Consider the following 25,051-nt stretch of genomic DNA (forward strand, 5'->3'; position numbering starts at 1 on the left):
CTTCAAAACGGCCAAAGAACACATCGTGAAGAAATCTGCATACCTTTATAAATAACAATAAAAAATCTTAAAGGTATGTGTTTTCTATTAATACGCACGGCCTAATCCTTCTCATTCTGAGAGGAGACCCGTGCCTAGCAGTAGGACAGTAATGTACCACCAAGATCGATCACAGATGTGTTGCTACCCACGAGGGATCAGTTAAAATGCTTTGACTAAATGATCTCCCTTGTCACACCTTTAAAATCAAAACATAATATCACTACACTGCTACGAGTATTATAAGGCGGACCGTGTGACTGATTTTTAGGAATTTTAAAATTAATTAATTATTTCTATAATATAGGAGTAGCAAACGAGCATGCAGTCCACCTGATGGTAAATGGTTACCGCCCATGGACATCTGTAATCAACCCCAGATTGGATTAGATATTCCTACCTGAGGTCGGCCACAGACGCGCCGCTACCCCTGACGATTAAGCTGGAACGCCTCGGAAATATCTGTCTCCCTTACCAGACCCTTCAAAACGAAAATCAGCAGCGCCTAACACTGCTGTTATTAGGTAGAAATAGGTGTGGCGGTGGTGCCGCCGGAGTCGAACCACAAAGGGTTCTACCACCTTCAAAAGTAAAAAAGTTGTAAGTCTGTATAAGGTCACAGATTAATAATTAGTTACTATGTAAATCAAATACTATTTCTAAATGTACTTCTATTAGTTTATTTTAAAAGCAAGCATAAGTCAATTACGTAGCTAATTGCGGTAGTTTCCAGTCCTAACCTATTTAGCTCGCAAGAACAATTAAGCTGTAATTGTTTACACTGAAAAGCAGAAATACTTAGGTGTTATGGTAGTGACTTAGACTGGGCTAACCACAATAAGTTTACTACTTTAGGGATGGGTGGTACAGAGTAACTTTAAAAGCCTAACCAGCCTAATCTACGGTTAAGCAAATCATAGGTTAGTTACTGTTATGTCCCTGTAGTACCGGGACCAGAATAGGGCTACGGTGTCCACTGCCTGTCGTAAGAGGCGACTAAAAGGGGGCTTCCGGGGTTGCCGGCAGCAAGAGTGGGAGCTCAAACCGCCCGGCCAGCGACTCCGGGACGGCGGTATGTGTGGTCGCATATCGCTGTAATCACGAGGGGATGTGAGAGGAGCGTAAATTGCTCCCCCCAGGGCTGAGCCCGATAGAAGGGCATCGCGTTAGGAGGACTCCGGTTGCGTTCCGTTGAAGATCCCGGAGTCCTCTACGCAGTGCCGAGGACGGCCACCGGGGGTTTTATTGCGGTAAGAGTCCCACATAACCGTATGTCGCTCCCACGGCACCGGGTACCTTTTGAAGGTTTCCCCCTCGTTAAAAATAAAAGGTTAAGTACTATTAACATGACGTCATAACTAACACTTAACATTTATTACCGAATAATAATAAGTAGTGGATTTACTGTATTACTGTATTACTACTACTTATTTGAATGTATTTCGTATAAACAAAAACATGGCTCCATAGCTTATATTATTACGAAATAACCGTATAATTATGCCTAACGATTATTATTCCGTTATTAATAATTAGTCTATCCAATGTCTTGTCAATATCTAATTATTATTCTTACTACTAATTACTTCATACTAGAAATTGACATATTTTGATCATTGATGGGTAAGATTTGGATAGATCGAGTGTTAATAACGGCCGTATACATTTTGTATTCATGCAAATATCGTATTCAAAAAGGCAGATAATAACAGAAAGGTACGGAAGTAACACCAAGTCGCTTCAGGCAATACATATTCATGATACACACACATATTGGATCATAGAGGATCAATAACGGATGTCAGTCGACATTTTTGTTAATATAGTACACCCTTTATAATATAGGACCCCTAGTAAATATAGTATTCAAAAGGGGAGAGAATTACAGAAAAGTAGGGAAAGTAACACCAAGTCGCTTCAGGTAATACATATTGATGATTATTGATTGGATCATAGAGGATCAATAACGGATGTCAGTCAACATTTTTGTTAATATAGTACACCCTTTATAATATAGGACCCCAAGTAAATATAGTATTCAAAAGGGGAGAGAATACCAGAAAAGTACGGAAAGTAACACCAAGTCGTTTCAGGTAATTGTTGCATAAACCGCCGGTTAGGTGTTTACGGCCATGAAACATGAATAAAGAAACGCTCACTGAGTGCTTGTGCAAACTTCTTTGCTACTTTGGAAACTTCGTTTTTCTTGCGCTAGGGATGGCGTGGATTCGTAAAAAATCGATTTTTAAAGTCGATGTCGAAGTTTGGAGTATTGATTTTCTTGGACTAAAGATGGCGGTTCTCTTCCTAGAAATCGATATATAATATCGATATCGAAGTTGGAAGTATTGATCTCCAAATTATCGATGACTAAAGGATAGATTCCTTTAAAATCGATTTTACAATTTATTTAAATTTTTGTGTTGTTATGACAGGAATTCGAATGTTGATTATCGTTTAGGTGAGATCATTCCATTGTATCGATGTTTTACATTGTGATACACACACATATTGAATAGATAGAGGATCAATAACGGATGTCAGTCGACATTTTTATTAATATAGTACACCCTTTATAATGTAGGACTCCTAGTAAATATGTATAGTATTCAAAAGGGGAGAGAATAACAGAAAAGTACGGAAAGTAACACCAAGTCGTTTCAGGTAATTGTTGCATAAACCGCCGGTTAGGTGTTTACGGCTATGAAACATGAATAAAGAAACGCTCACTGAGTGCTTGTGCAAACTTCTTTGCTACTTCGGAAACTTCGTTTTTCTTGTGCTAGGGATGCCGATGATTCTTAAAAAATCGATTTTTAAAATCGATATTGCTATCGAAGTTTGAATTTTTGTATTTTCTGCACTAGAGGTTACTATTAGGCTTCTAGCCGTTCTTTCCCAAAGAGTCGATATTTAAAATCGATATCCAAGCTTAAAAGTTGAAATATATTGATCTCCAAATTATCAAATACTGAAGGATAGATTTCTTTAAAATCGATTTTCAATTTACTTAATTTTTGTGTTGTTATGACAAGAATTCGAATGTTGATTATCGTTTAGGTGAAATCACTCCATTGTACCGACTAAAATATCGATATTTTTGGTCCATAAAGTCGATTTTTTGGTTAATAGATTTCGGATCACATCCCTACTCTGCACGCTTTTGCTAAGTGCAGACTTACCTGTGGATTATAGTCCGTAGTGGGAAAGGCCTTAGCTCCTTACGAGATATAAAGGTTGTGAATTTATTATTTGTCACTTACATAAACGTTTGCGAATTTGTCATTTTTCTGCAAACTTTGACGCAAAGCTTCTTTAGATGCACTTACTAGGTTGAATGTGAGTGCAACGGAAATTTTGTAATATTTCAAAATTATACTCATTTTATGAAAACACGGATAAATAGTTTTTCGTACTGTTCTTAGAATACCCTTTTTATCCATTCGTATATCATGGTGCAAAAAATATTTAATTGTTCAGCCACATTGAATTTTGAATAACGTCATTAATGTAATCATGCATTGTTGTTGTAATTGGATTGCATTGCAAGATTTGACCTCACATAATGCTCACATACGAACTAATAAGGCAACTTAAATGAAAAAAAAAATTATAGAAAATTGGTAGAGCGCACAAATACAGCGTATTCTGTTGTTCAACTTACAACGCAAACAACAAAGCCGGTGTTAACGCGTTGAATATACTCCACCATCACCATTATTAGACCACGACCACATTGTCAAGAAGTTCTGCAGAGAGACTACTGTACCCTGAATAATTTACTGCCTAATTGTTCCCGTTCCTAGTATAAATATCTTGGTAGCATGAGCATACTTACTTCTCTGTAATATGTCGCATAAATCTACAAGTGTGCTTTCTCGAAATTAAACCAACACTATGCTAGTCGACTAGCATAATATTAAACGTCGTCGCCAGTGTATTAATGTTCTACTACTTGGCTTGATTTTCCGCTCATAGATACAGGGCAAAATATTAGAAGTTAACGACAATACAATACGAAAAGTATGCTGAAAAAATTTTATGGGTATAGGTCCTCTTAAAATTAGAAAATATTTTTTTCTTTTTTTTATAATATAAGTGTAGCGACAGGCAGTCCACCTGATGGTAAGTGGCTACTGCCGCCCATAGACAACTGTAATCAACCCCAGATAAGATTAGATTCCTACCTAAGGTCGCCCACAAATGCGCTGCTACCCCTGAGGACTAATTTAGAATGCCTCGGATAAGTATGTCACCCTTGCCACAACATTCAAACTAGAATGCAGCAGCGTTTAATTCTGCTGTTATTAGGCAGATGTGACGGTGGAGCAGAGTCGAACCACAAAGGGTCCTACCACAAACGATAATTAACTTTACGGACATAACTTAGTAAATCAGGTGTTTATTTCTTGGATTCGAACCTCGGACCTTGAGAGATCACTAGCCTATTATTGCTTAAATATTGAACGTACCATACATAAAATACAATTTGGGACGATAAATCCTTGTCTAAAATATTGCAAGGAAATACGTTGTCTTTGATATTTCCCGGAAAATATGTTATTCTTACTGGCAACCACATATATCATTTGAAATTGATGTATTTGCAGAGGCGTTCTTTACAAAGGAAATTTCTTGTATTACAAAGTAATTTTACGACTAGTTTCATTTCAGAAAAACAAAATATTTAGAGACCTCGCAAACTAGAGTTATTATAGCGCAAATTATAGCACGCTAGTAAGCTAGATACGAGCAATAGCAAGAAGTGATAGAGCAGTCTGCGATTTGATTGCTAGATAGGTATTTGAAAAAAAAAATCACTGGAAGAAGAAAAATAGTCAAGAAACCTACACGACTGAGATTAATTTAGAAAAAAATGTGTGAAGTCCAATTCACAGTGAAACACTAATGAGTTGATGACAAAATATAGATATATTGGCTTCAAGTGGGCTCGGGTTCGGGTATTGATATCTAAATGATGAATTTAGATTTCTGTTTCTGGGTCTGGGTGTTTGTGTATTTGTTTATGTGTGTGTCAATGGCACCCACGACACAGGGAACCCTAGTGTGGGGCTGGGAGTGTAGAAAGCGTTATTTCAATCAATTATTTCAGCTACGAAACTTTAATGAACAAAGTTTGATAATCTGAAATCTGGAAAAAACGAATACGATAAAATTGCCGGTAGCAACGTTTACTGAGTGACTAGACAACGTTCGTTTTAAGAAAGTAGGTCATCATTCCGGAAATTAAGCGACTGTTGCAAATGATGGATGCCTTGCAATAGATCGGGTTTTAGGTTTTCTAAAGGTAACTGACTACCGTCTTTCGCTTTTCAGAATCGGATAAAGATAGAAAATTCACGAATATAAAATGCTTTTGCCACTGTGGAAAGCTAACCAGCAAGATATTCAAAATAGATTAATAGAAATTTTCTAGACGTAGGTTTGTGTTTAAGAGATCTTCATCAGTTTTCATTTAAGCGAGATTGCAACACAATACGAAGCTCTAATAAATAGCGTTATGTACCGGCATAATCGCCTAATCTAATCCCCTAATCGCTACGAAATGTGGCAAATATCCCCGAAAATCAACAAAGGCATCACTGAATATCAACGCAAAAACCTTGATTAAATTTGACACAAACCAAATAGATTCCATAATGGATTTAGAATAGCCTCTAATTCAAAATTTAAATTATAGAAGAATTGGAAGAAAAGGAAGCTTTGAAATGGACCCCGTCTAGTCATCCGTTCTCCGCACGAAAACATCGCCGTCCGGCCGAAATTTGGTTGCAATTACGCGCATGAATCGGCTGGCAACTCATTTTGGGTCGTCGTCTAGCACAAACCGGACTTTAACGTGAAGCTGAATGCAGCTCAAATTACGCGGCCCACAGCTCAGAAAATTAAATTCATTTAGCATCAACTTTTGGCGTCAATTATCGAAGTATTGGTTACAACACTTTTTATAGCTCATTCCTGAATTAGATTTTCCTAGACACATCTGTAATTCTTTAGGCAGAATCTTTATAAATTTGTGTTTACTCACTTTAAGATTCACTGTGTCGGCAAAATTGTAAATTATCATTTACAAACAAGTTTCCATTTACAAAAAAAATGGTACAAAATCAGCAAAAAACAATAAAGGCGCAACTTCATCGATTGATCAAGTTCTGAGATAAATCAAATAGGTTTCAAAATGGAATAGAACGAGCCCGAATTCTGAATTCAAAATAGTTACGAAGCATTAAAAGATAATGAAAAGAAAAGGTAGCTTCGAAATGGACCCCGTCTAGTCATCCGTTCTCAGTACGAAAACATCGCCAACCGGCCGAAATTTGGTTGCAATTACGCGCATGAATCGGCTGGCAACTCATTTTGGGTCGTCGTCTAGCACAAACCGGACTTTAACGTGAAGCTGAATGCAGCTCAAATTACGCGGCCCACAACTCAGAAAATTAAAGTCATTTGGTCTTACTCTTATAGTAATTATGGCTCAAGTATTTATTGTAAACGTTTGAGCCCACTGCTGAACATGAGCTTTCCTTAAAACTGAATAAACTTGGAGCATGGAGCTCGCGGCCCTAATGCGGATGAGTGAAGAGAGGTATGAATTAGTGGCTAACTCTTGTTTAATATTTTCATAGCACGTAGAGACCCTGTGATAAGTTTTAAGGAATGCTATCAAATAATAACAATCGAGTCCGGCAGCTAAGTGTGTCCTTCAAAGGACGAAGGCGCTCATGATTTTGCCAACTTCGGGATTTAATTCCGGATGCACCACCACTATACCCAGTTCTGCCTAATAACTGCAGTGTTAAGGGATGCAGTATCCTGATTTAAGGGATAAAGGAAAAATGCTTAAATAAGACTCTCCTACTTAGGCCTCAGATAATCGAAATTCGAAAAAAAGAAAATAAAAAGAAAAAAGAAAGAAAGAAATTGTTCGCATGCTACCCATTTACATCAGCAATACTGATGAAATGCCCATTTATTATTTAATCATATTCAAATTGGCTTTTAATAAAATGCCTTCGCTTGAATAATCATTTCGGATTTAATTTGGCAAAAACAATGAGACACGGCATTTAAATTTGGACATTTATTCATATCCCGTTAAAAGAATTTGTCACATTTTTTAATTTTCCCCCCGTTGAGGGTGACATTCAAATTTGCGAGGTGGGATATTATTTTTTAGGTTGACAAAGATAATGTATATGTGTTACATATAAATATGTTGTTAGATCTGTTTTGACGTACCCATGTACATTGTCCATATGTATGATAGGACGGATGAAGTTTTACCCTCAGCGTGATTAGAGGAAGAATAAAATAAGAACTTTCACTCTAAGTGATGGAAATAAGGATTATTTGCAAAAAGTCATGTTTTAGACCCCATTATAGATTTTCAGTTTCAGACTTTTGTTAGATGAGGGTCACAAAACTAAATTTTATGTAATCTCATCTCACATAAATCACAAAATGTTAAGACAAAGCTATACATTTAACAGCAAGATAGTTTTTGGGTATTTGTAGAATTCATAAAACGACTTCTGTTAATTACGAAAACAACATACAACACATCTCACAAATACAAAGGAGACTACACGTTATACCTTGAACTTCTTCTATTTTTTTAAATCAATCGCAAATCAAGACTGTCCTACAAAATGCAGATCGGTAAGCTATTTCATTCAACGCAAATGTCGTTATACATATTCAAACGGGCTCAAAACAAGGCAATCAAGAGAGCGCAATTTATAAAGGGCTGTATAAATCACAAATGCTTCGCGCGCTCACTAGGGATGGTGATTGTTCACGAAAAATGATTTTTAAATCGATTCTAATCAAGAGAATCGAAAGAAAAATATCGATCGTCGACTGATTTTATTGTTGACTTAAAATCTATAAAAAATAAGATGTTAAAATGAAACTATTATTATGAAAACAAAAAAACTAGACGGCTGTCACTCCCACAATTTAGACGAATCCAACGACACTTTATTATGTTAAAATCCCATTTGCTTCGGCTTTAAGGCTTGCGCAAAAATGAGACATACATAACATAAAACATTACACTCGGCAGTCGGGTAAAATTCAGTAAATAAATAATAAATCAGTTACAAAGGCACTTGCAACAAAAAAACGGATGTCGATGTTTTATATCCGAGACGGACGCTTTGGACCAATGCCAAACAAAAGTCGATTACTCGGTTAGTCGATCTCAGATTGCCATCCCTATCACAAATTCTTCGCGCGCTTGGCTTCGAGCGAGGGAATTTGTAAAAACTCGATTAAGCGCAATTCCTATATAAGTCGCGGTTCCGTGTAACAGGTATGAAATTCCATTTTTAAATTTAAATTCTTTTTATGTTTGTAAATGTGGATTCGCATAAACGAATAAGCTGACATAAGTCGGCTTTACACCTATTTTATCGTGGGTAAAATTAAAAAGATTTTTTAAATGATTCTTTAAATTTTTTATTCAAATATTTCGAATTAAATCGTTCTTTTCATTAATGTAAGTATATGAGAGAGACTAAAAGGTTTTTCAGTTTCATTTTAGATACATATGGACACCAATAACAGTTTGATTTGCAGAGACTTGATAATTTCGGATGGCTAAAAATTATAGAATTTTTTTGAGATGATAAATTATTTTACAGACGGTTTTGATGTAATTTATTTTTAATTTAAGTTCATTAAACTTACAATCCGTCAAGCTATTTAGGCTATAGTAGTCAACGAATACGACAAACATACGCTCAAAATCATTATCTTCCGGTCATGTAACAAAGAACCTAGCTAGATAGTTATGGATAAAAGTAAACCTTCAAGACTTTAACTAATTATGTTACAGTACATATCAGAAACATGCAAGTAATTATTATTAATTTCATAATAAACAACAAAGCCACAAAGTTTTATGTTTCCGGAGCAATATGTAGTACAGTAACGGAGAACGGGGTTACGGTTTTTAATGGAACCCTGAAACCGTTTATGGTTTACCCCGTTTTATGTGGCAGTTATAGCTTTTTCCACTCGAACGGAAATTAAAATTGGCTTCCTACATTGAAATTTGTTGGGGTATTAAATTTATTGATTTATATATTACATATTAGGGTCTTCGTGTCGTCTATTCGCCTTATTTTTAAGTTATTTTCAACCCTTCTTTATAATACTTTACGGCCCTACCAACCTCGCATTCGCTTAATATTCCATAATCTCAATTTATTACATCGATATTACTTTATATATTATTATATGTTCAAATAATTATAGTTCAAAAAACTAAAAAACACGCTTTTATGATAAAATCAACTAAAAAGTAGAAAATAATTTTCAATCTAAGAATCAATTAAGGAACAGTAAATAGTATAATTGTGGAAAAAGTGTGGGGTGCTTTTCGAACCTGATAAATGGAGCACCCCACACTTTTTCCACAATTATACTATTTACTGTTCCTTAATTGATTCTTAGATTGAAAATTATTTTCTACTTTTTAGTTGATTTTATCATAAAAGCGTGTTTTTTAGTTTTTTGAACTATAATTATTTATTAATTTTTAGTATTTCTCGTTATAGCGACCACCATTATTCATCGTTTGTAAAAAAATCAAGTGTCTATCTATTACGATTTAAGAGACCGCAGAGGGTTTCGTTTTAACCTTTGAGTACGGAATCCTAAAAATCATTCTACAAGAGGGCATTATAGATATGTTTCAGAACATTTGAGTTATAGGGAAATAACATTATTATTTTCTAAACTAAAAATCACGATATATAAATTACGCCTATTGAAACTAAATAGCAATAATTATTATTTGCAATCTAAAGTTGCGATGAACTTTGCTAAAGGTGATTGAAAAACCTCGCCTCGAAAATCGTTAATCCTGAGGATGTTGATAAGGACAATGGTACAAAACTATTAATGTTTAAAATATTGAATTGTCATCGGTCCTTAATAAGTATGCCAAATTTCGAGTAAATCCGACGTTTTGAAGGGGGTTAAAATCATGTTCAAAGATTCCGTTACATACTAACATACCAACATACATACGTCTGAAGCTAATAAAAGCGTGTTAAAAAGCAGAAACGTAAAGTTAAAGGTTGAAAGAACAAAAAGTAGTTTTATGCCGTAGAAACCAAGTTGTAATCGAGTTACACAAGTTCTAAGACATACAAGTATTTATTTGACTAATGTATTAGTCTAATTGTTTACTCTGTCTTACATTTATCTTAACTAGCACAAAGTAAACGCACTTCAAAGTAATCCCAAGTATAATTGTCCTCTTGAAACACTTTGTAACATGAAAGCTACTAAAGTACGCTCGATCGCTAACTTCTGTACCCTTACCATGAGTTTTCAAAAAATCCCACAATTTTACGTTACGTTTACTCTATCCATTATTCTGTTCCGTTTGCTACTGCCGCCGTTCCGTTAGTACTTTTGTCTACCTCACATGTTCGCAAAAAAGAGACACAAAACATAAAGCGCCATTTTGTCAATTTAGACATTTAATGTTACGTTACTGTCACTATAATTCTGATACAATCCACAAGGGGCGCTGATTGGAAATTGTATAGGCAAATACGTAAACAAATACCAATACAGTCATATTTGTCAAAACGTAAAAACTCATGGTAAGGGTACTGAACTAATTGCCGGTAAGTTTCACAAAAGAATACTATTGTTCTCGATTTCAAGCCAATCCACAAACAGTTTGTTTGTTTCTTGTTAGTTTCGTATGGGGTTTCAGTCGCTGTAATGTTATTGATGAATTTGAGGGGAAAGTTTTTTTGTTTTGGTGTAGAAACGCTATAGCAGGCGTGTTTAGTGAAACTTTTGTTGAATTTGTAAATATACATTTGGAAGGTATAACCCTTTGTGGTTCGACTCCAGCGGCATCACCGCCACACGTATTTCTGCCTCATAACAGCAGTGTTAAACGCTGCTGTGCTCTGGTTTGAAGGGTGTGGTAAGGGAGACATACTTTTCCGAGGCGTTCCATCTTAGTCCTCAGCACATAAAAACAGAATCTTTACTTATAATTTATTGAATTTGTAAATATAACTAACACGACAAAATCCTTTTTGGTTCGACACCGGAGGCATCACCAGCATACCTAATTCTACCTTACGTAAGGATTTTTTGTTTGAACGATGTGGTAATGGAGATACATTTCTAGAAGGCTTATAACTTAAGCTTCAGGGATAGTACCGGGATTAATAATGGAATGCTATTGAGCGGAAGTGTTTTATTTATTTATTTATTTTATTAAATTTACCAACGGTTGAAACATTGTACATATTTTATATTAAGTCTAGTTACGATGCAAGCAATAAATGTATGACCACTTAGAGGTAACATCACATGTATTACAGATGTAAACGTGTTAATGAAAATAAAATAACAAGATTTATATATCAAAAAATAAAACAACACAAAAAAGAGAAAAAGAAAATAGTACAAGTAAATTAAACACTAATTATAATTTAGATACAGCCTTCCTAAATGCAGCTAGACACATATTATTAATGTGGATGTCCGTGGATTCACTACGCTTCTTATACAGTATTGACAGTCTTGCAATAGGAGAGTTTGATCCCAATTTAGTTTTACAATGAGGTACGAAGAGTTGAATCGGTTTGCGAGGCATGTTGACGGGTATTCTAAAGGAGAGCTTAGAAAGAAGACACGGACAGTATATCTGAGAATTTATTACTTTGTATAAGAAGATAAGATCTGATTCATCTCTCCGAATATCCAAGCTCGACATATTGAAGTGATCTAGTGACGTTTTACCATTCGTAAGGTTACAAATTTCACAATTTCTAAACGCAACAAATTATTTAAATATTGAAAGTTTGTTTCAGTTTCATCTTAATGTATGAAAACCGTACATGTACGACGTACGTAAATTATTTACTTTCTCAGTAGGAAAAATTGGAAAGATTTCGATAACCAACTTTTAAGGAAAAGGAATAAACTTTGCTAACAACTTCGTAAACTTTGATGTTACTGATGTTCATATTAAAACTCTTTATTATAATTTAAATTGAAATAAACCCTTGGCGTGATATAAGGGATCGAAATTTATGTAAGGTTGTTTTATTTTATGTGGAAGTGGTATTTAAAATTACTTAAATCTAATGCTTAAATTTCGGATTGGTATCTCAACGCATATAATGAATTTTTACCCGACGGCGGAGGGTAATGTTTTCTGGAGCGGATGTATATATGAACTAGCTGACCCGGCTATTTATCGAATATATTTCATATAAAATATAGCCTATGTTACTCGTGGATAATGTAGCTTTTGAATGGTGAAAGAATTTTTAAAATCGGTCCAGTAGTTTTTGAGCCTATTCATTACAATCAAACAAATAAACAAAGTTTTCCTCTTTATAATATTAGTATAGATGAATATCTCATGTTTTGCACCCTAAACGACTTGACGGACTACCATAATTTTACAGTGTCGCAGGATTGGTCTAAATTGTGAGAGTGACATAATTATGCTATATTTTTAAGTAGTGGTGTACTTTGGCAATTATCCCTTCTGATGGTGAAGGATAAAATCAGGAAGAAATCGATAAGAAAGAGAATTATCTTGTGTTTTCAGTCACTGTTAGGGTTCCGTGCCCAAAAGGTAAAAAAGGAACCATTTTGAGAGACATGTGCCCAGTGGTATGTCAATGATAGGTTGACGGCGACATCAATGCCATAGGCAGCTTAATAAACATAACTTATAAATCACCCTTATTTTTGAGTCGAGGGTTAAAGAGGAAACTACGCCCGGAATTTCCTTCGTTTTCGTCCAAAATAAATCTATGTAAAACAGTTATATTATCCAAGTCTAGCCCATGTTGAAATATCTAAGAAAACAGTGTAAACAGTCGATGCGGCGGGACTGTCAGATACAGTTGCCTAAATAAAAGAAATATATTACCATCATAAATTATCTATATAAATGGGTCGCCTTGACTGTCCAAAATAATGTTAATCGAGTCTCTGTTTCAGACAGGGATTCCGGGTTATTTATATTTGGTTCTATAATGTATTTAATAGTATAAGTTACGTTATGTTTTGAAGGTGGTAGAACCCTTTGTGGTTCGACTCTGGCGTCACCACCGCCACACCTATTTCTGCCTAATAACAGCAGTGTTAGGCGCTGCTGTGTTCCGTTTTGGAGGGTGTGGTAAGGGAGACATACTTTTCCGAGGCGTTCCAGCTTAGTCCTCAGGGGTAGCGGCGCATCTGTGGCTGAACACAGGTAGGAATATCTAATCCTATCTGGGGTTATTACAGGTGTCCATGGGCGGCAGTAGCCACTTACCATCAGGTGGACTGCATGCTCGTCTGTTACTCCTATATTATAAAAAAAACATTGTTGACCCACTTACAGCTACGAGTTCCAAATTAAATGATAATTGGCCAAGTGTAAATCGAACTGACACTCGAAGGGTTCTGTACCACCATAATTTTCATATAATTTAATTTTTAGTATGGCAGCCATTGAAGTTGATACATTGTAAAAATTGAAACTGCTAAAAACATAGAAAAATAGCGGTTTCCTGTAGGGCGACAGTCATTTATTTTTAACGTTTTATTATTTATAGTATTTGTTTTAGCGGCCACCCTTATACATACTCTGTAAATAAGTGTAAAGCTCTGTATTACAGCCTTGTGACAGACGGACAGACAGCGGAGGCTTAGTAATATGGTTCTGTTTTTACACTTTGGGTACGGAACCCTAGAAACAAATCGGATTTCACTTTTTTGTACATTTTTTGGACTAAAACAAAACCGCAAACCCAAATGTCACATAAGCTATCTAAAACTACATATCTACATATTTCTCTATCAATATCATCAATATCGAAATTGAAACCTCAGAAAATAACGCAAAATTATTTGCCGTCTACTCGTATATACAACTGATAATTTTTTTCTGATATCATGCGGTGCTAGGCTCGGCCTTTGATATTGAATAAATCACAATTTATGAGCGACTGTTCTGTCCTTGGCAATGTCGCAAAATTACGGTCAATATATCGTGTACTATGCTAACATTATTGCGAATATTTTTTATGCAAGGGTGAATCTTAAGTTATAATTGGAATAATATTGTTTATTATTTTTGCAATAAAGAAATAGAAGGAGAATATGATAAGTTTTTTTATAATATAGGAGTAGCAGGCGAGCATACAGTCCACTGATGGTAAGTGGCTAATGCCGCCCATGGACATCTGTAATCAACCCCAGATAGGATTAGATTCCTAACTGAGGTTGAACACAGATGCGCCGCTATCCCTAAGGACTAAGCTGGAACGTCTCGGAAAAGTATGTCTCCTTTACCATATCCTTCAAACCAGAACACAGCAGCGCTTAACACTGCTGTTATTAGGCAGGAATGGTGAAGAGGTGTGGCACTGCCACAAGAGTGGTGGCACCACCGGAGTTGAACAATAAAGAATTTTAACGGGGAGGTAGGACTGTAATCTATTCTAAGGTTGTTACAGTTAAGTCCATGGTGGGCACTAGCCTTACTATCAGATGGACTACATATTCGTTTGTTTCTTATATGTTAAAAATATATACCTAATTTTCTATAAATTCACAATTACACTTTAAACATGTAGATAGATGTAGATATAACATGTTGTAGAGTTCATTGACTCCAATGAATTTAGAATAATATGATTTTTAGGCACAAAACTCAGGTACGAATGTTTATCAAGAGTTCTCAGTTATTTTATTTATCAAAACCTACTTTATACGAAAACAAGTTAAGGGCCGTTCGGCTAAGTACAAATACAAATTATATGATACCCAACCCTACCTGAAGTTAGCGATCCCTGTCAAACAAATAGTAAGCAAAACTAGTAAAAAACTTTCAGCTATCTGCTTGGGTATTTGGGTTTTTTCCAATTAGACATGAAAGTAAAAGTAGAATGAACTCTTAAAGATTTTAATTAAAAAAATTGGCCAAGAGCGAATCGAACTCGCACCCGGAGGGTTCCCTACGACCAATTTTTTTATTCAGTATTTGTGGTTATAGCGGCCACCATTACAAATCCTTTGTAAATATTTCATCTATTACGATTCAGGAGATAGAGCCCTGTGACAGACGGGAAGACGGACAGGCAGCGGAAGCTTAGTTATAGAATTCTGTTTTTAATCTTTGGAAACGGAACCCTAATGTCGTCCCGCGTGGCGGAGCGATCAACGTAACGGTCTGATGCATAGGTTCGGGTTCCATCCAAATATAAATATCTAAATAATTAATTTATATTTCTGTTCTAGGTTTGTGTGTGTTCCAACATCCACGACATAGAAAACAACGTAGTGTGGGGATTTGAGTGTTGAAAGCGTAATTAAGAATATGTTAGTGTCTATTACTAAGAAAGAAGTGATTTGCCTTATTCAAATGGTAATATAAATGGTGTTATTTGATGTTAAATCGCCGTCTTTAATCCCTCATTTAATTTGCAAAATAATTGTAAAAATCATGTCGTCGAAGAAAACATCAGCATTTCAAAAAACATGTACAATCTTTTTAGCCCTCCGGAAATAAATCAGACAAATGTTGTAGGCTGCGGTAAAACCCTTCAACACCCTTAAAACCCACTCTGATTATTCAAACGAAGTTACAATCTGTTTACAGTTAACACAAAGCGAGCTACTGTCTGTACAAAGCTTTGTGCCAGTTCACTTTTTGCTTCTATTCAACATGCTAGATTATTTCCTCTTTTAGTTCCTAGGTACGTTGTTAGTGGCTGTATTTTGTGAAGCCCTAAGTAATGAGGTATCAGCTACTTTCTTCAATAATTGCGAGTATTTTATTTTTTACTTTGATGACCCGCGTGGGGAAGCGAACACTATACCAATTTGACATGTACAGGGTCCAATCACTGGCCAGACAAATATATAAATGATGAATTTAGATGTCGGTGATAGGACTTGGTTTTGTGTAATCATCTTTCTATATGTGCATGGTGCTCATAATACAAAAAAAAAATCGTTAGTAGGTTTAATAAAAAATAAGGTGCCCATTACTTCAAGAAAGAGGCGTGCCTTGATCAAAAGAAGGTGATTTAATGATAACTGGATTCCTTTCATTTCATTTGCAAAATCATGTAAGAAAAATCATCAGCATTTTATAGTATTTTCAAAACATGTAAAATATTTCCAAATAGTAAAATATACATGACGATTGTTAGACGCTGCGGTGAAACCCTTGGAGACCCTTAAAACCCACTCTGATTATTCAAACGAAGTTACAATCTGTTTACAGTTAACACAAAGCGAGCTGCTGTCCGTACAAAGCTTTATTTATGCTTCACTTTTTGCTTCTAGTCAACATGCTAGATTATTTCCTCTTTTAGTTCCTAGGTACGTTATTAGTGACTGTCTTTTGTGAGGTTCTAAATTATAAGAACTTGTCCCTGTAGTTATAGGATCACTATAGGGCTACAGTATCTACCTGTCGTAATAAGTGCGTAAAGGGAGCTTCCGTGGTTACGAGTGACAAGAGTGGGAGCTCGAAATACGCGGCAATCAACCCTAGGAATAACGGCGGTACGGTGGTCGCCTACCCAAGTACACACGTGGTGAGGCGAGCGTTATACCTTAGCAGAGTCTAACTGTTCAATGCTCTCAGAGAATTCCAGTTGTGTTCCTTAAAAATATCGGAGATTTTAATTTCACTCGGTTTATGCCGTGTGCAAGATCACAAGCGAAATTAAATAGAGTTATTGAAAAGATTTGAGTCTTAGTAACCGTATCGATTTGCGATTCTACGACACACTAAAGAACTCGATAAAGTCAAAACAACACCCACGGAGTAACAAACATTATATGAAGTGAAAATAAAACCTTGTGCTTAGCTTAGGAAATTAGGAAAAAATTAAACCACTTGAAATCCTTACTAATATTATAAATCCGAAAGTAACTCTGTCTGTCTGTCTGTCTATCTGTCTGTCTATCTATCTGTCTGTCTGTCTGTCTGTCTGGTTGTCTCTTCTTCACGCCTAAACCACTGAACCGATTTTAATGAAATTTTGTACAAAGATAGTCTAAAACCCGAGAAAGGACATAGGATATTTTTTATCCCGGAAATCCCACGGGAACGAGGGATGGCGATCTAAGATCGATTAATCGGAGAATCGATCTTTTGGACCAAAAAGTCGATTATTTTAATTTAGTAAGGATTGAATTGTAAACTATGCATTTGTTCAGTGATGATCTTTAGCAAAGTTGTTGTCCATGAGCCCACGAAAGTTTCAGAGTTGGTACGACCAATTTTCGCCAGATGGTGCCACTGTCGTATGTATGTTAGTATGTCATATTATTTTCTTTTAAGCGCGGGGGAAGCCGCGGGCAAAAACTAGTATTACCTAAATTGAACAGATTGAGCCTTTGAGCTTTGAAAATAGATAACCAAAGTGATTTTTTAAAGTAGAGCAGGCGAATCTTGCTTATATGTTATTCATATAGCAATTTGCCGATACTATAATATACAGATACTTACTAATATAGCCTAGTATCGGAGATCAATTTGCTTAATAATATTCCCTCAAGTATCTATAAACGACAGCTTCACTCATAAGTCTTCAACAATTGAGTATTATCTAAATGGATATTACTTGAACGCAAGAACGCAATTTCTAGGGTCTAGGCATTTTATTGCCAACTTTATTACTTCGCACTAGTATATTGGTGAAGGTAAAGCCTCGATTTACTACACCTTGTAAGTAAAATCTTTATATCTACACGCATACAAGTCTAACATCTAGTCTAGATTGACAACGATATAGGTGTGTCTAAGTTTCTGCCTACAAATATTATTTTAGATATATAATCTTTCCGATGTTTTCTTTCAGTATTAAATTAAGTGATAAATAATTAATTTTTGACACACGTACATATTAATTCAAAGCATTTTTGTATAACAGAAGTAGCAGACGAGCATGCAGTCCACATGTAAGTGAATACTGCCGTGACATCTCTAATCATTTTGAATCTCACAGAAAAAAAGTTCAAACATGTCGTTAAACAAACGCTATGTAAAAAAGCGTACTATAAACTAAGTGATTATTTGACTGACAAAACGGTGTGGTCTGAAGTAGTTCCAGCTTCACATGTACCATTAGGTTAAGTTTAACATTGTAAAATCCATTTTTTTAAAAGATGTGTGTTATGAAGTTTCTTTCGCCGCTTCTTCTCCATAACGAAACACCTTGTGAAGTGGTGGTAGTTTGACATTCAAAAAGTGCTCTGTAAAGAACCTATTTTGAATAAAAAAAAATGATTTGATTTGATTTGATTTGAATCAACCCCATATAGCATTGGATCCTACCTGAGGTCGGTCACAGTCACTACTCTTGAGGACTAAGTTGGAATGCCTTGGTAAAGTATCTCCCTTACCACACCTACCCTTACCACTCAACAATAAAGGAGATCACCAGGTCAGAATACATATCTATAGATTGAGAGGCTGAATTTGAAACCACGTGATTATCACTGCTTTTTCTGAAACATTATTATAATTAAACAAGCATCATAATACAAAAAAGAAATAAAGTCTCTCAGTATTTCACATTATCACATTTACATACTATTACAACCTAAAACTCTTAAATATAATGGTGGAAATAAAATTCCCTCATTATACAGTTTGTTCCACGTCCAAACCATTATAATAAAGCGTTGAGATTTCAAGTTAGATCTTCGTGAATTATAATCTACCTAAGACTGACATCGGAAGGTATTTTAGGAGTTCAGAGCGAAATTTTGGTACCTGGAAAGTTATGAGGAAGGTTGGGACAATTGTAATTTGGAACTCGAGTAAAAGATTATATTCCTGTATGAATTTTCGTGTAGCCCCGCGGCCTTTAGGGGTAAATTAGTGATGTTCTCTTTTCGAAAATATCGATTTTCGACGTTATTTTTTTGAATCGACGTCTGATCGATTCAAAAAAATAATATCGATAATTTGAAGACTGGTTTTGTGAAATCGATCTTCGAAAAGATTAATTTTATTGCTGTTCTGGGAATTTTTTTTCGAAAATAAAGTCCTCTAATCCGACTTCTGTATCACACAGAAATTTGTATCAGTAAAATAACAAACTTTTTTTTATTTTCGAACTGATCGACATATTTAGTCGAAAAATCAATTAATTGCATAATATCGCTTTTACACACAAGGCCCGCAATAGGATTTTTCATGTGTATGTGTGCCAAGAACAGTTGAACTCATAAAAGCCAAATACACAAACATCTAGGCCTAAAAACGTAAATTCTTCAGATAACTGTCTGACCGGAGACCAAACCCGAAACCTCGCGTGTTAGGTTCGTACCCCTCCACCGCAGGTCGTCGTACTACCGTAGCTAATAAACGGTATCTTAGAAAATACAAAGGAGCGAGATTTAACAAAAAATATCGCCAAGCGCCGGTAATCCTCAGTTCTTCTGTCGGAAAGATTAATAACTTCGTTTGAATGGAAGTTTTATTGCAAAGAAACGTTCTATCGACACGTATAAGAGGAGAATTAATCAAGTTGTCTATTTTGATTTCAACGGTAATGGAAGCTTAGTCGAGTAGAAAAATGCTCGAGAAATCAAGAATACTATTAATAACGTTGACTGAGAATTTATGCATGATTTTTAAAATGAAGTAGTATTTTTTGAACCATTTAGCAGGCAAATATCTAGATGATGAATATAGATTTCTATTCTGGGTCTGGGTGTTTGTGCTCGTCTATGTATGTGTCCGAATGATAGGTAATTTCTAATACGCTCATAACTAAGTAAAATTAGAGGTGCACAATTGGCATTCGAACCGTTGAGTTTCAAAAAATGAAGAATTTCAAGTAAGTAACAATTATTTTTAGTGAATATATTTTTTATATCTAAAACTTGGTCAGTTTGCAAGATTCTCTATAACTTATGTTTATTATGCATAATTATATTTAGTTATGTATCCAAATGTGGTGACATAATAATGTTTACGTATTAGTATTGTATGAGGAGTCTTAGAACGTTCATATTGACAGAATAAGCATTAATTTACACATCTTATAACTCAAGACAATTTTCCCGTCTTATTTGTTTAACACAGTCTACGTCTTCGTATTTGGGATATCTAGATATGTTTGCGATTGTTGATTGCGAAACTACAGTTTGTATTCTAGTCAAGATTGTCCGAATACGCCGTATCAATCAATCAATGTGGTTCATAGGAGAAGCCTCTTATGCCCGTTCGATCGATAATTGACAATGTCTAGTATGAAAAAATTGTCAAATATCTATCTTTGGTATAACATTGGATAGATTATTAATGGACGTTCATATAAATCAGATTTAGTTTTTCCGAAATATAATTATAATTAATAAATAAATAAATAAATAAATAAAAAAAAATGTAGTTTTTGGATCATTTACGAATGAAGCGATATTTTCTTCTTTTCCTTCGATTTTGTGTTGTTGTCGGCATTGTTTTGCGTAAATTACATCATGACAATCGGAGACATAATGGGGAAGCAGTCATTTTACATATGTCAGCCATTTAATGGCTCTTTTGGTGGTGAGATATCTATACTTAATTGTGATATTAACCTATGCGTTTACATTTAGATCTTGAAACTCGTACTGGGAGCTTAAGGGTCGTAAAGTGGGTTAACATGACACTTAACCTAATCTTTCTCCCAAGAAATCCGCTACCTTATTACCGCAATTATATTAAAGTTACTAGATAGAATTTTCTTAAGTTTTTAAGTCTGTCTTTGGTCTTTTCACTGTATATCCCAAGGACATCTGAAATCAACCCCAGATAGGGTTAGACCTGAGATCGGCCACAGGTGCGCCGCTATCCCTGAGGACTAAGCTGGAACGCCTCGGAAAAGTATATCTCTCTTACTACAGCCTTCAAACCAGAACACAACAGCGTTGTTATAAGGTAGAAATAGGTGTGACGGTGGTGCTGGAGTCGAACGCCAAAGTGTCTCATTACCTTCTACCACTTTAGGCGTTGCACCTGAAGACTAAGTCAGAACGCATCAAATAAGCCGTCTACTAAACCCGTCAAACACGTCAGATCGCACTGAACACTGTTACTGATTATGCATATATCATGGATATGTTATAACAACATGTCCATGATATATGCATAATTTGTTGAACGTTATCAACAGTTTGATTCCGCATGCAGTGTTGGATTGCCCCAATAACACCGTATCACTTGCTTGGTTTACGGGGTACGATACAGCAATCAATTGGTAGAATGCCTGAGCATCCGAGCAGAGGGAATTTACTCATGAATTCTGCCCTATAGCAGATTGTACGTCAATCAATAACTTTGTTATCATGATTGCGTTTCACGAATGTGACATGGTTAATGCAATGTTACTTATCAATGCGTTCGATACAAAGATAGTAAATATATAGGGATGTATGTAGTTGAATGTCTTTGGTATTATAGGGAATTGTACTTCCATCAAATAACTTTGTTATTATGATTGCGTTTCACGAAATTAACATGTTTAATGCAATGTTACTTAATTTGTACGTAATTAAGTAAAATGTATGAATGATGAAACCGGAAAATAGGCACTAGATATCTCAACGTCGCAAACATATAACGTATTTTTTTTGCGAATAAACACTTTACGATTTTATTAGGTCATAATAAGATAAAAAATATAATTTATGATGAATAAAAAAAACATATTGATATTGGTTCATTTTAATACATCTTTGAACTTAATCGAGATTTAAGAAAGTTACTTTTGTAGAAGTAATTGGTAACTTTGATTTCCATTATTATTTCGAAAGAAGTCAACCAATCCGAACAATGTATTCTTTTCTAAAACTTCTATGTATAAGTTTTCTTTTAAAAATATTTCACACTACACAAAGCGTCCAATCACTTATGCTACAAGAATTGGACTCAATCTCTCAGACAGTTTCGATTCGGATAAGACGGGACTATTTAGGAGGCGGATAAAGTATTTTGTGCACTGTCACCGAGTGAGAGAAGTTATCTAAATCGCGAGATAGTTCTCTTTTTGCTACTTTAAACCGTTTGAACTACACAATCGCTAAAGCAAACATAATAATGATACATTGACAGTAGCATTATTATTCTGTCATATAGTGTAATGATTAACAGCGAACATGCTTGTAAATAATTGGCCAAGTGCAAGTCGTGTGACCGTGTGTTGGCCTGTGACAGACGGACACACAGCATAGGCTTACTGTTAGGGTTTCTTTTTTAGGGTTTCGAAACATTCGGCTAAGAAACATTTGTCACAGGGCTCTAACTTCTGAACCGTAATAGATATAGATACTTGACCAATTTTTATTACGTTTTAGGTGCAAAACCTTAAAAAATAATTTGCTATCTCATTCTAATAAAACTAAAGGACGTGTGCTGATAATAGTAACTACTGGATAGAGTTTGGCTAAAAGCAGCGATATTCTTCAAATGCCGTAATATTCCGTCGCTCGTCACTATACCGTACACAGTATGACATCCAAACAGTGCCTATGAAATGGGAATCGCTTGTCAAGGCACCGAATAAATGTACGCACCGACATTGACAAATCCTAGGTACTCTAGATGAAACGTGGATTTCAATAAAATAAAACAACTGCCAACTCGAAATTGCGTCTGGGAAAAACGTTTCTCACTGTTTTGTTCAAATCCTAAGGGCTTTAATATATGAGCGACAACTTCGCACCAGTGCCAGACGGCGACAGGTGGTGATAGTTGACGACTGTCGCTGATGACAGTCGCCAAATTACACCGTAAATCACACCTATTTCTGCCTAATAACAGCAGTGTGAGGCGCTGCTGTGTTTGACTTGTGGGAAGGGAGACATACTTCTCTGAGACGTTCCAGCTTACTCCTCAGGGGTAGCGGCGCATCCGTGGCCGACCTCAGGTAGGAATATCATATCTGGGGTTGATTCCAGATGTCCATGGGCGGCAGTGGCTACTTACGCTCGTCGCATGCTCGTCTGCTACTCCTATATTACTGCCGACTATCATCAACTTTCAGTCGCCGACGTCGACGGTCATCAGCGTCGACTGTTGCTCGTGTATTGGATTACTATCGGTCGAAGGTTACCTCCATAATGGTGAATTTTATAGGCTTTAGAAATCTACATACTCTAGAGACAGCAATCTATCAATGGAGAAAAGTAATTGACAATGAACGATGACTGTATCAGGAAACATTTTTGTTCAATGATTTTATTGTATTTTTTATTGTCTATGTTGTAATGTTGTTGGTATTTTTAGATAAATAAGAGATTTATCTAAATACTCAAGTAGATTAGTCCAAACACTTGAAATGTTATGTGGTCATAATGGATCTATATGGCTATTTGTATCTCTAAATAAAACAGAATTAATATCAGAAGGCGATCTTCTAATTAGGCAGACATACATATATGTTGTTGTCGGGGCATTGCTGTAGACCATCTGCGGTTTTCCGGTTTTAAATAAGTCCAGTTTTACTCCCAAAAATTTTTATTAATGTGTGAGAGACACTGTCTGCTTAAAATCAGGTGGATTGCACATTCCGTTAATTACAAAGAAAAAACTGAAAATTCAGTGAAAGCGACAAAAAGTTAATGAAAAGTTCAAATAGAAAAGATGGAATACGCTTTTTTAAACGTAATTAATAAAGTTTTAAATTTGCCTCATTAAACATAATTTGGTATGAAATTTCAGAGTAGGACATAATTAGAAATTAAACGAACTTACCTAAGTGAAGTTCCAATTTCAATTGTACGAACTGCATAGTCTCGAAATGATAATGTTGACTTGTAGTACACCGCCAGTCGTCAGCCTTGTGTCACGTATATTCAGAGCTAAAAACCTAGAATTCAAATAATTTAAAACAATATCCAACCTACTTATAGCGCCCCCTACCGGTAAATGTCATTAAGTTTAGAGATCCTGGGGTCAAGATGTAAGTTCATTAGCTCGATTATTTTACAACATAGATGATATTATGGGTAATACTTATCGTATATAAGTATGGGTGGGTGGGTTATAATATCATTTCGAGACTATGCAGTTCGTACAATTGAAATTGGAACTTCACTTAGGTAAGTTCGTTTAATTTCTAATTGTACTTCACTGCATAGTCTCTTCAATGATAATGTTGACTTGTAGATGTTTAGAGATTTGTAAAATAACGAGCCTATTAAACAAGATACAAAAACATTTAAATCCTATTATTTTTAAAATTCCTAAATTCCTAATTTAATATATCTATTTAAATATTAATTACAGTTATCAAGTATACGTTTGATGTAACGTCTCTACTACAAAATTGAACTTAGATCTGATCCATTCAGCTATCCTTCTAAGAGGGTCTTAACTGACACTCATATGTTTAGACGTCAGCGTAGCAGCGTGGTAAAGCGTGCTCTCTAATGGTATGTATTGTAAAAAATGATATATCAATGCCATCATCCTCCGTGGTTGGTAAAATCTAGAAACTGTCGTCTGGGAGGTCACTGTATTATAAGATTACATAAAAGAAATAAACTTATTCTTGTAACTCTCAAGTGTTACTAGGCCTATCTAGGTAATTTTTTTTTAAGGATGTGCTGGGCAAATACTATGATTACTATGAAATAATGGTAATACTAGATTGTTTGAACACTGGTTATAGTAAGGTTTAAATTCATGTGGCAATTTAATATACAATATCTTCTGCCAAGCAATTTGGTTAATATACAATAATGTTATTATTATGTTTATGTATACTTTTTAGAAGTCTCGACTCAGATGTAGGCGAATCGGTAGTAATAATGGCATTCACGGGCTTACACCAAGTGAACGTCATAATATATACGATATCTATTGTTTTTATATATTACTTATATATATATATTACTCATATATTATTATTGTTTTTTTTTTTTTTTTTTTTACTATATGAGTAATTACAATAACCAAAAAAAGTAAATAGTATTTATTCTTCATCTC

The 25,051-nt window shown here is 35.2% G+C and overlaps 1 long non-coding RNA gene across 1 annotated transcript in view; it reads right to left on the reverse strand.

Moving 5' to 3' along the window:
- Window positions 1-25,051, reverse strand: part of LOC140745423 (uncharacterized) — a 63,748-nt gene that overhangs the window by 34,955 nt on the left and 3,742 nt on the right. The window contains exon 2 of the long non-coding RNA XR_012102664.1: window positions 23,816-23,922. This is a non-coding gene — a long non-coding RNA (uncharacterized LOC140745423). The remainder of the gene's footprint in view (window positions 1-23,815; window positions 23,923-25,051) is intronic.

This window comes from Epargyreus clarus, unplaced genomic scaffold, assembly GCF_041222505.1.
Source record: "Epargyreus clarus isolate Ecla_fem2 unplaced genomic scaffold, WU_Ecla_fem_2.2 ptg000010l, whole genome shotgun sequence".
In the NCBI taxonomy this organism is placed as follows: Eukaryota; Metazoa; Arthropoda; class Insecta; order Lepidoptera; family Hesperiidae; genus Epargyreus; species Epargyreus clarus.